General features: G+C 42.0%; 1 long non-coding RNA gene across 2 annotated transcripts; it reads left to right on the top strand.

The window, feature by feature from the left end:
* The first annotated feature begins 1,199 nt into the window (after window positions 1–1,199).
* Window positions 1,200–15,286, top strand: LOC122236401. Of its 2 annotated transcripts, none has more exons than XR_006214458.1 (3): window positions 1,200–1,471; window positions 10,091–10,211; window positions 15,129–15,286. It is a non-coding gene; the product is annotated as an uncharacterized LOC122236401 (long non-coding RNA). The 2 variants fall into 2 exon arrangements; XR_006214457.1 differs by having other exon boundaries at window positions 10,091–10,364.
* Window positions 15,287–15,836: the final 550 nt, after the last annotated feature.

The following is a 15,836-nucleotide window of genomic DNA, read 5'->3' as shown; positions in this document are numbered from 1 at the left end:
AAAGTAAATTGCTCCCGTCAGCCAGGAATCCCGCAAAAAAGTTCTGACTGGTTGGTGACTAGCATACAGCGTCCTGTTCCAAGGGCTCACCCATACTGGTAAGGCACAGAGCAGATTTTGGATTTACCCAGCGTTAGGCCGTGGCCATCTCTTGGAAGGGAAGCCGTAGTCGCCTGCGGATAACGTCTGCTTTGCCCACTGAGACTTCCTGAGACCCATGGAAGGTCTTCTGTAGGGTAATGACATTTGGCCAGTGTGGGTACATGATGTCTCACAAGAAATTGGGGGGGCTTTGCAGAACCGTAATGACAGGGGCACCTGGGTGGCTCAGTTGGTTACACGCCTAATTCTTGGTTTTGGCTCAGGTCAGGATCTCAAGGTTTTTGAGATCGAGGCCCACCCCACATACCTGCGCGCGCTCTCTCTCTCTCTCTCTCTCTCTCTGCCCCTCCCCCCACGATGCATGCTCTCTTTCTCAAAATAAATAAACCTTAAAAAAAAAAAAAAAACAAGAGGGGGGCGCCTTGGGTGGCTCAGTCGGTTAAGCGTCCAACTTCGGCTCAGGTCATGATCTCGCAGTTTGTGAGTTCGAGCCCCGCATCGGGCTCCGTGCTGACAGCTCAGAGCCTGGAGCCTGCTTCAGATTCTGTGTCTCCCTCGCTCTCTGCCCATACTCAGTCTCTGTCTCTCAAAAATGAATCAGCGTTAAACAACAACAACAACAACAACAACAAAAACAACGTGATGACAGGCAGTGTGAACAGCGAAAATTACAAGCATACCCTGCTCTGCCACTTACTGCCTGGGTGACCTAGGCAAGTCACTTACACTCACAGAGCCTCAGTTTTCCCATCTGTCAAAGGGGGCTACTGAGGTTGCGAACCAACCTCAAAGTTACTGTGAGGTCATTGTACATGCAAGGTACTTTGCTGGGCAAGCAAGGGGTGAAGGGATGGGGAGGCTGATATGAATCAGGTGAGGGTATTTGCCTCATACTGAGGTCAGTGCCCTGAAGGGCAGGAATGTGCTATAGCCGAGGGGAGGAAGGGAAGTGCAGTAACACAGTGTCTGCACAAGGTGAGGCCTCAACAAATAGGGAGGCGAGGAGGCAGGTGAAGAGGCGGAAGAAGATACAGACACACAGGAAGCCGGGGTCGTGTATCCCGTGTTGTGACCACTTGCCTCTGAAATGCCCCGGGAGAGCGGCCCCGACGTCTGCAACCCTGGAAGGCCCCCGGGAGAGCGAATGTGGGGGAGGAGGCCAGCGGGAGTCCGCCGGGCCAAACACGCACCCGCTGTGGCGGAGGTCCCAGGCCTGCGGGCCTTGAACGCGGCTTCCCACTGAGGGGGTTCGTCAGCTTCACCTGACGACCTCCCCGCCCGCCCGCGGGCTCCAGGCCTCAGCGCCGCCAGCTGGGAAGTGAGGAGTTCGGACGCCACGTCGTAACTGGTAACTGCTTCCGCTCGCTCGGTGAGTCTGCGATAAAATGGCAAACGGTGTGTGGAACTATGCAAATGTGTGCACTTACGTAAACCCACGGTTCGGTTCTGTAAGGCCGCCAGGCCACTCCGGGGCTGTGAAAGGAGGGCCTCCTCCTCCAGGTTTTTTACAAAGCGCTCCTGGTCTTTGTCCCGAGGGGGCGGGGCGGGGGGGGGGAATCATTCACTTGCTAATGTGTTTAAGGAGGGGCTGAGACTTCAGTTTTCCATTGTTGGTAGGCAATTGACTACTGGGATGGGGGGGAACCAAAGTTGTTTTGGAGCGGGAGGTGGGGTGCGAGTTGGGTAAAATAAATAAAACGGATTGCTGCTCAGTAGAGGAGGAGGGACGTGCTTGAAGCAGGTGTTACTGCTTTTTGCCCAGGGCATGTGGTAGAAGAGACCGCTGACCGGGAGCCAGAGGTTGGTTTCAACGAAGGGCCAAGCCTGCCTTTTAAATCAGGGAGATAAGTTCTTTACGCGGGTGGGAGGCGCCTGGTGCTTTCAGGGCTGCCCTGGATAGTGACCTTCCGTCGGCCTTCAGCATTTTGTGGATCGGGCCCTTCACAGCCCCTGGCAAGTTTGCCGGGCACATTCGGACCGCCCTAGAGACGCCGTGGGGGATGAGGGTGTCTGAGGAGCAGAGTGAACTTGGGAATATGGATCTGACCCTTGCTAAAGACCATGCTCTGTGCCTTTTATCTGGGAGCCTTCTTTAAAAAAAAGAATGGTTTTTTGGAGCATAGTTGGCACACAAGGTTGCCTTAGTTGCAGGTGTGCAACATAGCGATTCCGCGTCTCTATACGTTATACTCCGCTCACCACAGGTGTAGCGACCATCTGTCATCATATCCTATTACAGCATCACCGACTCTATTCCCTATGCTGTGCCCTTTATCCTTGTGACTTTGTCATCCCATAACTGGAAGACTCTGCCTCCTTCTCCCTTCACCCATGTTGCCCGTCCCCCCCCCCCCACCTCCTTCCCCGCTGGCAGACAAGAGTTTCTTCCCTGTATTTATGGACCTGTTTCTGCTTTTTGTTTGTTTTTCATTTGTTTGGGTTTTTTTTTTCTTTTAGTGAAATATGAGTGACATCATAGCCTTTTTGCCTTTCTTGTCTCTGAGTCAGAGCAGTTGAGTTTCTGAGTCGCATGCAGTGGCCACAAATAGCTTCCCAGTCTCAGGAAAAAAAAAAAAAACAAAAACCAAAACGCTTCCCAGTGAGAAAGCGGAATACTTGGACGGTGGTGTTTGGGTGGCGATCATGTCAGAATGTGAGCTCGTGTGTATTTTTAGTTCTGAAGTGTATGACAGGTACCACCGTTGTGGCTGACCTTTATGGTACCCTTGACCCTCACCCCCTTCTTTTATTTATTTATTTTAATGTTTATTTATTTTTGAGAGAGAGAGAGCACGAGCAGGGGAGGGGCATAGAGAGAGGGAGACACAGAACCCTAAGCAGGCTCCAGGCTCTGAGCTGTCAGCACAGAGCCTGACGCGGGGCTCGAACTCACGGAGTGTGAGATCATGACCTGAGCTGAAGTCGGACGCTTCACCGACTGAGCCACCCAGGCGCCCCAACCCCCACCCCATTCTTAAACCCCACCCCCTTTTTCAGCAAGTCCCTATACCTGACCTCACCCTCCTAGTTTTTTTTTTTTTTTTTAATTTTTTTTTTTAATGTTTATTTATTTTTGAGACAGAGAGAGACAGAGCATGAACAGGGGAGGGTCAGAGAGAGGGAGACACAGAATCTGAAACAGGCTCCAGGCTCTGAGCTGTCAGCACAGAGCCCGACGCGGGGCTCGAACTCACGGACTGTGAGATCGTGACCTGAGCCGAAGTCAGCCGCTCAACCGACTGAGCCACCCAGGCGCCCCACACCCTCCTAGTTTTATACACGAGGGAAAGAGAGCCGCGTTATTCATCACCCTCAAAAATGCTGCAGGGCCCAAGGGTTGTGTGAGATGGTGATGTCAGTGGGAACAATTCATTATTCCATCAAGCATTTGGCATGCCAGTCAATGAAAAAATATGTGCTTTAGATCTGACAGCTCAAAATAGTCTTTTCAGCAATTGGCATGCCAAGATCTTGATAGTATAATGAATTATTCTTTAAACCTATCATTTCAGACCATCAGTTTGGCCATGTAGACTTCTTGGGGGGGGGGGCAGAACTAAATTATAGAAGTTATCTAAAATAGCAAGCAAAATAGCTTTGCGACCTGGGAAGGGAAGACCAAAGCTTTAAGAGGTAGAATTAAAAAGAATGTTCCTCAGGGAAAATACTGAGGTAAACATACAATTACCAGTTGCGAAAGTGTAAGAAAAGCTCGCTGACTTTACGTGACTCTTTAGGCAGGAAAAATACCTTATTCTCATTGGCCACCTGTGGAATTTCACTGAAATTTCATCCTCATTTTCTATAACACTGCCCTGGGAAAATACATAATTTATTGTTCTGTTTGTATTGTATGCAAGCTTACTGAGCAATATCGTTGCAGATTATTTAGGACACACAGGTGTTGAGAGTAGGCTTGGATTGGACTTCAAGTCTGGCTGGAAGACCAGTTTTTCCCAGTGAATCTCCATATGTAGATGACTTTTCCACACTTGATGTATGGCTTTTCTTATACTCATGTGGCTAATTAATTCTGTTCGTTCTGAAGTCCTTCCTCTTCAAAGATCCCTACCCATCTCTTCTCCGAGTGTTCTGAAACCAGGGTGAGAAATTGCACAGCTCGCTGGCTTTATGGAGGGTGTTAGCGTGTTGGCAGCATTTTGGGTGACTTCTGAACACGGCACAAAGCATGTTTAGGTTTTAGCTGGTCAAATTGCTTTCATCTGAAAATGTCAGCTTTATTTCTAGGAACAGCAGCTGCCACATACATTTTTTTTTTTCTCTTGAATATCTCTGCTGAATTGCTGGATGTAAATGGTTATTTTCCATTCTGTTAAATAATGCCCTGTTGCTGCAGCAATGGTCATTTTAAATACCATCAGAAAATAACAGCGACACCAATTTGTTCCCAGGATTGGGTCTTAATTGTCTCCCCGTTGTTTGAAAATAGAGAACAGCCTCATTAATCCACTGCAGAATATTACGCATTTCATTAAAATATTGCCTGGAAAGGAGAGTTACTTCACATCCCCTTCATGCGTCCTTCACGGCCGGCAATATGATCTATTCTGCATTTTAACTATCAACCTGAAGAAAAATCTGGGCATCCATGACCTTTTAATTTGTGCTTCAAAGAAAACATTTCGTAATGTTATGTAATAAATCAATCATTACTTGCTTAATAATCTTAATGCATGTCTTTGAAGTTAGCAATTCACAAGAGAGGCCGGGATTTTTAAAAATTGACAACTCTCTGGTCATTTGATGTAAACTGTGTTTTATCGATCAGCTGTAAAACAGTACTTGATATTAGCTGAATGTAAAGGCATGAGATCATGGGGAACAATGAAAAATGAAGACTATTATACATATGGATATGGATATGTGCATATTTTTATATAGTCTCTGAACTACCCAGGAAATATGACTTTTTGGTACATTGCTATTTGAAATTTGTGAGATAATAATAAATCCCCTTTAACTCTGTCTCATCTTTGTCCATGAATATCCTGACATACATAGTACTTACATATTTTCTAGTTTTTTTAACCTTGAAATGGAAGTATTTGCAACTGTGGTTTCTATGTACTCTATGGATCCATTATTAAAAATGCAAATTTACCCTTGTTTGTTCAATCCTCTGTTGTCTATTTGCCCTGATTTCTTTTGTTGTCTGAAGAATTTTTCACTTTCCAACTTAGAAACAATATCCCAGTTACTTATTATTAATGCTCTGTTTATCATACCAAAAAAACCCAAGCAAAGCCAATCCTGGATTTTTGCATTATTTTATAGATGAGCATCAGATAACAGTTGCAGATTCACTGCTACTTTAATGACTAACTGCTGAATTAGACGTTTCCTGATTTGTAGCGTATTTAGAAAAAGCAACAATGCAATTAATCTGATAGTAATAGGAACGGAAGTTAATATTGGCCTGAAGGTAAGCTGCTCACTGTAAACATCTAGCCTGAATAATTTACAGTCACAAGGCTCAGTTCTGGTTCCTAAGAGTCCTCTCATCACTGCCTGGCCAACTCAGCTTCACCCCATTTCTCTTCAGAGAATTCTACCCAGGTATTACCAAGGTCCTATCCTAGTCACTAACACAACAGTGACAATGCCTCTCTCTTAGTTTTCGTGGGGCCCTCTTTTTGTAATAGAGAGTCCCTGAAGCTTCGTAGTAAAGGGCACATCTGGACTCACAACCTCAGCTCTAGGATGTAGCTCTGACTTTGGGCAAGGCATAAAACCTCTGGGCCAACCCTTAGGAAGACCTACCTTCAGGGGTTGCTGTAAGGGTCAGGGAATAATGCCTGGCACTATATAGGAATTCCAAAAAGCTGTGGCATTCCAAGACAGGGAGGGAACTTGGCATTCCAAGACAAGGAGGGAATGTCACTGGTCTGGGGTCCCACACCTCAGAGCTCTCAGCCTCAGGTTGGAATATTGTTACCAGTTGCAGACTGACTCTGACCTCTTCTCTATTCCTTTACCTGTTACCTTTTCCATCATTTCTATTCAATAATTAATGCTGAAAGGCTTTTCTCTATTGAAACAATGCTCCCAAAAGGTTTTTTACATCTTCTCCAGGTTTTTTTCATTTTCCTTTTATCTCAACACTTGAAACACATTTAGACAGAATAGGTTTTGTCTGTTATTTTTGTTTCCTCTAAAATGTCTTCGGTAGGTACTACGTTCACTGTAGAAATACCTGAAGATATAGAGAAGTGAAAAGAAATCATGTGAAGGAAACCATATTTATCAAGTCAGATGTGGTTGTGAATATCCCCCACACTCCCTCAAACACGTACATACAGATTTGACACGCATGTGTATATGTATATAGGTACAACTTTTTTCACGCCAGGCTTTATATGTATTCCTACTGTGCATATTTCTGGATAACCTGCTATTTGCCAACAGGATTTAATGGTACCTCCTCATTACCATAAAAATATTTACATCCACATTTGTGATGTTTGCAGATAATTTCATCAAGCCAATCTCATATTGCTGGACTGTTGAGCTTTTTCCAACTACTTATTATTGTTAAGGAAGAAATGCCATGCCTCGAACATCCTTACACATACATCTTTGTGCATCTGTACAATTGCTTCCTTAGGATAAATTCCTAGATGTGACACTGGTGGGTCCCAGGGCGTGCACACTTGTAGAAAACTGATTTCATCCTGATACATTTCTACCCAGAAATATGGTACTTTTCATCCAACCCTCGGGCAGATAAGCAAGAATCCAGCCACCTCACATACTCACAACACTGGGCATTGTAAGTTGGTGGAAGGGTTTAATTTAAAAAAAAAAAATTTAAGTTTATTTTTATTTATTTTGAGAGAGAGCTAGAGAACAAGCAGGGGAGGAGCAGTGAGAGCGAGGGAGGCAGAATCCCAAGCAGGCTCTGTGCTGTCAGTGCAGAGACTGACGTAGCGCGCAAACTCATGACCCGTGAGATCACGACCTGAGCCAAAACCAAGAGCTGGATGCTTAACCAACTGAGCTACCCAGGCTCCCCCAAAGTAGAGTTCGGAATACCTTGAGAGAAGATGACATATTGGATCAATCTGTGTTTCATGTATTGAAACAATTCTAAGCAGTCTGGTTAGCAAGACAGGTTGCTGTACTGATGTCTGTGACAAGGATCATAACAGAATAGAAAGTATCACCGGGTCTGCAGAGCCGGACCCTACACAGGGAACTATTGTTTTGATTGAAAAGACCCAATAAAGGAACAGCAGAGACCATTATTTAGACAGCCCAATTGGCTGTCAGTTTTCAAACTAGGTTAAGTAAAAAAAAGGCTACCCAGGTTAATTAAAAGATAACACTATGCAGTCGGAAACAGTGCCCTGGTAATTGTTTCTTCCATTAAGGCAAGTATGCAATGCATATTACCGAGATCTAGGAAAAAAAATAAACTTGGGTGACAAAGATGAGACATTTGTATCTAAAGCTGGAGTGTTTACCCCATATCCCGACATTAGGTGTTTATAAGCCTGGATGCATAAGGAACATTTTGAAATTATCTGTAAACATGGAAAGGCTATAATGATCCATAGGCTTGGGCTATTTGTAATTGTCTGAAAAAAATGACAGTAAAAAAAAAACCCACTTTTTTATTTGGTAAGTTTCAAACATACACAAAAGTAGAATGAGTAGTACCATGAACATCTGTGTACCCATCATCTACTTATAAAAATCGTCAATTCATGGAGACTCTTTTTTCATCCACATATCACTCCCTCTGCCTCAGATTATCTTGAAGCAAATCTTTGACATCATATCATTTTACTCATGAAAATTTTAGTGTACAAAAATATGATTTAAATTTTTGCTTCAGCATTGTTAGAATCTCTTTGTAAAATATCAATAAATTGTACGACCTTAGCAAAATTACTTAACTTCTCTGAGCCTCAGTTTCCTGTTCTGTAAAAGAGACACTAACAATACTTAGGTATATAGTGTTATTGTGAGGGTTAGAGGAGTTGGTTCAAGATAACATCAAAGTGATGCCAAAAGAATGTTGACTAATCATCATTTCCATTATCATCACTGAAATTCAGATTTTAGAGGAGAATGATATATGGGGGCTTTGGAAAGTTAAGTAATAAGACGTAAGGCTGCTGGGGAAGAAGAAGATGGGAAAGGTGACAGGCGCATCAGAAATAAATGAGTAGAGCTAGAGATATTTGAGGAAGGTACATCAGCAGAAATAGCCAGGAGCCCGGGCATGTGGGAGGGTGGGGCTATGAGTGTTTTGACGCTGGCCACTGTCTATGTTCCATTTCTTGCCAGTAGGATAGGAACTTGGAGAAGCAGAATATCAATGGAGGATGGACAAGGAGGAGACAAGAACTTGAGTTTCAAAAATGTTAAAGTTCATTAAAGGTCAAATCCTATCATAGTAATAAATACTATTATAATACAGAAGTTGAGCTAAATATGGAAACAAGTTTTGAGTCTTGCTTAATGGGTCCCTAATATCCAGAAATGATCGATTCTGCAAATTTATCTGTGACCAATGCATGTAAGTCATCTCTTGGAATTTATTTTTTGGGGAATTCGATTCATTTCCAGCTATGGTAACCTTATCAAATGAGGACAGTTAGCTGATTTACCAAATGATTTTGAAATTTTGCATCTAAAGTGGCTTTTTCCACCATTCCATTCATTGGTTTCTTTCTTTCTTTCTTTCTTTCTTTCTTTCTTTCTTTCTTTCTTTCTTTTTCTTTCTTTCTTTCTTTTTCTTTCTATTAATATCAATCACTATCTAATTTTTTAATCTAATAAAAGTGGCATATAGGATAATTTCACAGTACAGAATGTTTTATGAAATCAGGCCACAGAAATACTTTGATGAATGCACCTCAGTAAAGGACTTCATGGCCGATGAGGTATTAATTGTGGCTACTCCTCTCAGTATCTATTTGCAATTAACAGGGACTTCAGATGCCATGACTGAAAGGAATGGATAATATAGATGTTTTAGTGGTAATGCCAGAGAGAGAGAAATCTGAGGCAGGAGAGCATTTGTGTCTTCAAATCAAATCATATAAGAACAAAATTTGTAAATCACATTAAAGAATTTGGATTTTATTCTCAACAGTGTGCCTCCCAGCTACAATGGGAAGTGACATAATCATATCTGGACCTTTAGAAAGGTCACTCTGGATTGCATGGAAGCAGGACAGGAAGCAAAGGAAGTAGAAGATTGTAGAAGACGCATGACTGAGGACAGCGGGCAGTGAGGATGGAGAGATTTGGGTGGATGTTAGGAGTTAGCATCTCTAGGCCATGATTATCAATTTAATGCAGAGTATGAGTGTGAAGGAGACATCAAGACTCAGTGCGGATATGGAAGAAAAGGTACATGGCTGTATCACAGCAAAGGGAAGGAGGGAGAGAGGCAGGCTTTAGAGGAAAGGCAGCGAGTTCCATTTTGTGTTAGAACTGAGGCGACTGAGAGGTATCCACTGGAGGTACCTGTTGGATGCAGGAGTCTGGGAGCCTAGGAAAGTAGATGCCACTGGCATGGAAATGATGGTTGACACCATTGGAATGGATAAGATCAGACAGTTGTCAGTCAGTGGACACTACAGGTGAACACATGGGTGCTGAGCCCCGCTTACTTCAGCCCTCTAGGATTTGCAATTTCACCGGATAGAATTAGTTTCTTTGAGGAGAATAGCTCCTACTGTCAGGAAAGGTGTCAGAGTCATTGGGCCATCTTTAAACATTTAAGTTGGAAGAGAGTCTCAAGATCTCATGGCAGACTGAAGATGGCCACAGACTTTTTGACAGTCTTTCCTTCTAGAGATGGGATCTCTTCCTCCCATTGATTCCCCTCATGTTTTAAGTCTGGGTGGTCTCTGTGACCACTTTGAACAATTAATTATGGTGGATGTAACCCTGTGCCAGTGTCTTGGCCCACACACTGAAAGATCAGCAGCTTCCAATTCCTGTCTTTCAGAATATGTGCTCTTGGACACCATGTAGGAAGTCTTACTACCCTTCTGGAGAGACCTTGAGACAGCGTGGAAAAGGAGGGACCGGGCTGAGCCCAACCTTCCAGCTGGCCTCCACCAAGGCATGTGAGTGAAGCTATTCTGGACCCTCCACACCAGACACCAGCTGAATACCACAGAGTGACCCATGTGATCCCAGTCAGATTAATGTGGAGCAGAATTACTCAGCTAAGCTCTGCCTGAATTCCTGTCCCACTAAATTGTGAGATACAATGAAAGGTTTGTTGTTTTAAGTTACTGAGTTTTGGGTTGTTTATTTAGCACTAAGGAATCTAAACCATTGTCTCTGTCATATTCCCTCCTAATAAGATTTTGGAAAAACACGGTGTCATCAGTTGAATGTTCTCTTAAGTCAAAGAGACCCATATGTTGGACCAAAACCTATATTTGCATCTGTAAATCGAGGATGAAAATATCTGCTATTCCTTCTTAGAGTTGTTTTAGGACTCAAGAGAGATAATGTATATGAGTGCATTCCACAAATTGTGAACCACTCTCCAAATACAGATGAATTTAAATAGAATTTAAAGCACTCTACAAATACAGCTTAAATATAATTTTATTGTAAAAATAAGTTTTAGGGGTGCCTGGATGACTTAGTCAGACAAGCGTGTAATTCTTAATCTTGAGGTCATGAGTTTGAGCCCCAGGTTGGGTGTAGAGATTACTTAAATAAATAAATATATTAAAAAATGTTAAAAAAAATTTTTTTAATGTTTTATTTATTCTTGAGAGAGAGAGAGAGAGATGGAGCATGAGCGAGGGAGGGGCAGAGAGAGGGAGGGACACAGAATCTGAAGCAGACTCCAGGCTCTGAGCTGTCAATACAGAACCTGACGTGGGGCTCGAACTCACGAGCCAGAGCCGTGAGATCATGACCTGAGCCGAAGTCAGGCGCTCAACTGACTGAGCCATCCGGGCACCCCTAAAAAAATAAAAAGTTTTAAACTGATATTGCAAGTGTTTTTTAAAACAGCGTTAAATATACAAAGTTAATTGATGTACTTACAATTTCAAGTTACATTGGATCAATCAGAATTACTTTGAGTCTTCGTAAACTGATTTGGAAGCTTTTTATCAGTTCTCCCTGCTGATTTAGTATTTTAGCATTTTGAGTCTTTGTGAAAGGACAGAAGTTCATTTTTACCTCTTCTTTCACCATGTGTTGCTCTAAAAAGGGCCTTATTTACTTAAAGAAATCGAGCAGATTCATTTTGGTTGAGAACAAGGAGTAGAAATGGATCCAAATTGATACACAGCAGGTACTGACCGCCTTGGATGGCTTGGTGCTAGCTACAGATGACTAGCTTTTACACATTTGTCACATTACCTCTTTAGTAAATTGAATTACCAAATTAGCATCAGTTGCTCAGCAATCTGGTGATCTGGTACCAGTTTTCTTCAGGGTAATTGAATTAATTTGTGTAATTTAAATGAACACCAATCTTGCAATTTTTCCATCACGATGCTTTTGAAAAAGTGGAGGGAGGTAGAGTTCAAATGGAATCGGGGTCCTGAATAGAAACATCCGGAAGGATGCTGTCCAGGGTTTATGTTTAGTTGTTTGACACCCGCCTATCATATCCAACTCAAAGAAAAAGCAAGACAAAGTCAGGTGTGGGGTTGGGGTCAGTTAGGGTGGCTCTTGCAGACAAGGCCATTGGGAGCCAAAGAATTCTTTATTGTGTAGGACTGTGCTGTAGATTGTAGGCTATTTAGCTGCCTCTCTGGCTTCTACCCATTAGATGCCAGTAGCAACTCTCACCCCTCAACTCAGCTGTGGCAACCAAAAATGTCTATGGCTATTGCCAAACGTATCCTTGGGGCCCAAACTAACTGTTGCTGGGAACCATTGTTGTAGACAATTGAGTTTGTTTCTCATACTGGGGAGCAAACTAATTTTGCCTCACACTCTTCCCCACTTTTCATCCCCACCTCCCGAGCCCACAACCTTTATGCATCACATACATTTCTGTTTAATCAGCTCATCCCTGGTGGTGTTTTCCAGGACAATGGGCTCTTGTTTATTCCCTTTGATATGTGATAGTGGGCCACTCTTTATTAGACTCATTCAGAAGCTGACATCCACATTTGAAGGTGATTTTTTTTTTAAAGAAGTCATCCTTTAAGAGGTCATAAAACACTTGGCATTGGGTTCTTAGAGTGTGTGATGAATATTTTAATAGTTAAAAATGTAGCCAGGCAGCAAGGAAATGATTTAATGTTGTAAATAAATCTCTTTGTGGGATTTAATGTGCAAAAATGGACAGCAATGGCTTTAAAAAATCATTCCCCAAGTGATGGGATCTATACAATGGCGCACTCTGTATGTTGGATCCATATCTGGAGGCAGTGTTCACTATATTTTTTTAGATATTGGAGGAAGACACTAAGATCATTTTCTCTCTGAGGACCTCTATCTCGTTTTCTCAAAACTAAAAACCCATAAAGTCAACTTTCTGGGAAATCGTACTAATACCAGACCCCTGGAGAGAGTAGCAGTCATCACCTTCCACTAGATAATAGTAACATGGATGTGGTGCTTATGATGTGTCAAGCACTGGTTTAAGAGCTTTGCATGTGTTAATACTTGACCTTGTGAGCTAATTCAGGAACTATGTACAGTGGGCCAAATTTGGCTGCTGCCTGTTTTTTACAGCCTGTGAGCTAAGAATGTTGTTTATAGTTTCTAAGAGTTGAAAAATAACATCAAAAGAAGAAGAATATTTCTTGACAATTACATGAGATTCAGCAAAAGACCCATCTGATAAAGGACTGTTACCCACATATACAAAGAACTCTTACAATTAACAAGAAGGAAATAAACAACATGATCGAAAAATGGGCCAAGGACCTTAACGGAAACATCACCCAAGATAGATGGCAAATAAAGCTCTGAGAAGATGCTCCACATTAGAGGTTGTCAGAGAAATGCAAATTAAAACAACAACGAGATACCACTACATACACGTTAGAATGGCCAAAATCCAGAACACTGACAAACGCCAAATGCCTTCAAAGTTGTGGATCAAGAGAACTCTCCTACTTTGATGGTGGGAATGCACAGTGGTGTAGTCACTTTGGAAGACAGTTTGGGTATTTCTTAAAAAACTAACCATACTCTTACCAAAAGATCAAGCAACTGTACTCCTTGGTATTTACCCAAAATAGCTGAAAACCTATGTCCACACAAAAATCTACACAAAGATGTTTAGAGTAGCTTTATGATTAATTTGCCAAAACTTGGAAGCAACCGAGATGTTCTTCAGCAGGAGGATGGATACGTAAACTATGGAAGAACCAGACAATGGAATATTATTTGGCACTTTTGAAAATGAGCTATCAAGCCATGAAAAGACACGGAAGAACTCTAAATGCATAGTACTAAGAAGCCAGTCTGAAAAGCTACAGACTGTATGATTCCAACTACATGACTTTATGGAAAAGGCAAAACTATGGACACAGTAAGATCAGCTATCGCAGATTGTGGGGGGATGAATAGGTAGAACACAGAGGATTTTTAGGGCAGTAAAGATACTCTGTATGATATTATAATGATAGGTATATGTCATACATTTGTCCAAACCCATAGAATGTACAACACCAAGAGTGAACAGTAAGGTAAATTAGACTCTGAATGATTATGATATGTTAATGTAGGTTCATCCTTGGTAAGAAACAAACAAACAAACAAACAAACAAGACCAAAACGAAAGCACATCATTCTGGTGAGTGGTGATGATAATGGAGAAGGCTATATATGTGCGAAGGGTGGAGGTATTTGGGAAATCTCTGTACCTTCCTCTCAATTTTGTTGTAAACATGACACTGCCCAAATAAATAAATAGCCTTGGGGCACCTGGCTGGCTCAGTCAGGGGAGCATATGACTCTTGATCATGGGGTGGTGAGTTCAAGCCCCACTTTTGTGTAGAGATTACTTAAAAATAAAATCTTTAAAAAAAGAAAGTCATATATATATGTATATATACATATGGAAAGTATATATATATATATATATATATACACATATCTATCTATATATATGGTAAGTATATATATGGAAAGTGTATATATATCTATATATATGGAAAGTATGTATATATATCTATATCTATATATCTATATATCTATCTATCTATATATATATATATAAAGTCTTATAAAAAATTATATAAGATTCAAATTACAGGGTTCTTAAAGTTTTACCGGGACAGGGCCACACCCATTAATTTACATACTGCCTGTTGTTGTTTTTATGCTACAATGATGGAGCTGAGCAGTTGGGACTGAGACTGGGTGGCCCACAAAGCTTAAAGGATTTAGTATGTGGCTCTTAGAAAAAGTTAGCTGGCCCTGAGCTAGGTATTATTACTGTCCCCATTTTACAGAGGTGAGATGGAAGTACCAGGAAGTAAGTGGTTTGTTTAGTAACATATCAAATATGTGTCCAAGTCAGGATTTGAACTCAGAGTCTGGCTTCAGAGTCTTGGCTCTTCTGTGGTACCGCAGTACGGTGACAATAGGACTTGGCAGTACAGAACTCCTCACTTGAGGTTTATTTCTTTTTGACAGAGATAGAGTGTGAGCATGAGCTGGGGAGGGTCAGAGAGACGGGGAGACGCAGAATGCGAAGCAAGCTCCAGGCTCCGAGCTGTCAACACAGAGCCCGATGCAGGGCTCGAACTCGCAAACCGTGAGATCAAACCGAGCGACCTGGGCTGAAGTCGGACGCTTAACCGACTGAGCCACCCTGGCGCCCCAGAACTCCTCATTTAAAAAACAAACCAATAGAAGCGACTCCCCACAATGCAGCTTTTTTTTATTATACTCTTCAGTCCGTTCATCCTTTATTTTTTGTACTTAGATCCCCTGGAAGCAATTACTGAATGAAACGGAGAGCAGTTTGCACTCCTTAGGGTAGGTATATATTCCCTTCAAGATTTCCAAGGATGAACGTTTGTAATTCTCCTTTTATTCTGCAGGATTCTTGCCATACAAGGAAGCAGCCCTGAGGTGCAGGATCCTGAAGGCCGGGAATATAGTTGGGTAACTGTTTTCGTGCCACACAAGAACACGTGAGGAAGGAGGACATGTCAAGGACGGAAGGGCCATCTCTGGGTTTGCTGTAATTGAAGTTTTAATGTCTATGTAGAACAGTTAGGAACTTTACAAAATAAAAAAATTAAAAAACAAAACAAAACAAAACAGAATTTGATCCAACAGTCTGGCCCAGAATTGGCCAAGCTTCATTCAATTTATCCATTTCAGAAGATGAAAAGGCTGCGTCGTCTGCCAGGATTTAGCGTCCAGTCCCAGGGAATCATTGTGTTTCTAATCTGATGTTTGGGTCATGACGCCATCCCTTCTGCCTGCCGGTCAAGATCAGTTCATTTTTCTGTTATGCTGTTAAAAGGCCCTGGCTATGGAATGGTTTCAAAGAAGCATTTGGCTCCATAGGGAACCCAGCTAACAGGTCTTTCGTTTTATTTTATTCCTTTTGGGATTTAGAGGGGCGTTCATTCCTAGTAGAAGAGGGCTATAATAATTTCCATTTTATTAACAACAGCCACACCAAAAATAATTAAGAGTATAGAATGTTCTAGATCTTGATTGGAGTGATGGTTCTATGAATAGATGCATTTGTCAAAGCTTATCCAATGGTATACTTAAGGTCTGAGCATTTTTACTTC

Source organism: Panthera tigris, chromosome A2, assembly GCF_018350195.1.
Source record: "Panthera tigris isolate Pti1 chromosome A2, P.tigris_Pti1_mat1.1, whole genome shotgun sequence".
In the NCBI taxonomy this organism is placed as follows: Eukaryota; Metazoa; Chordata; class Mammalia; order Carnivora; family Felidae; genus Panthera; species Panthera tigris.
The sequence above is the reverse complement of the archived record's forward strand: the minus strand, read 5'-3'. Positions and strand labels throughout refer to the sequence as shown.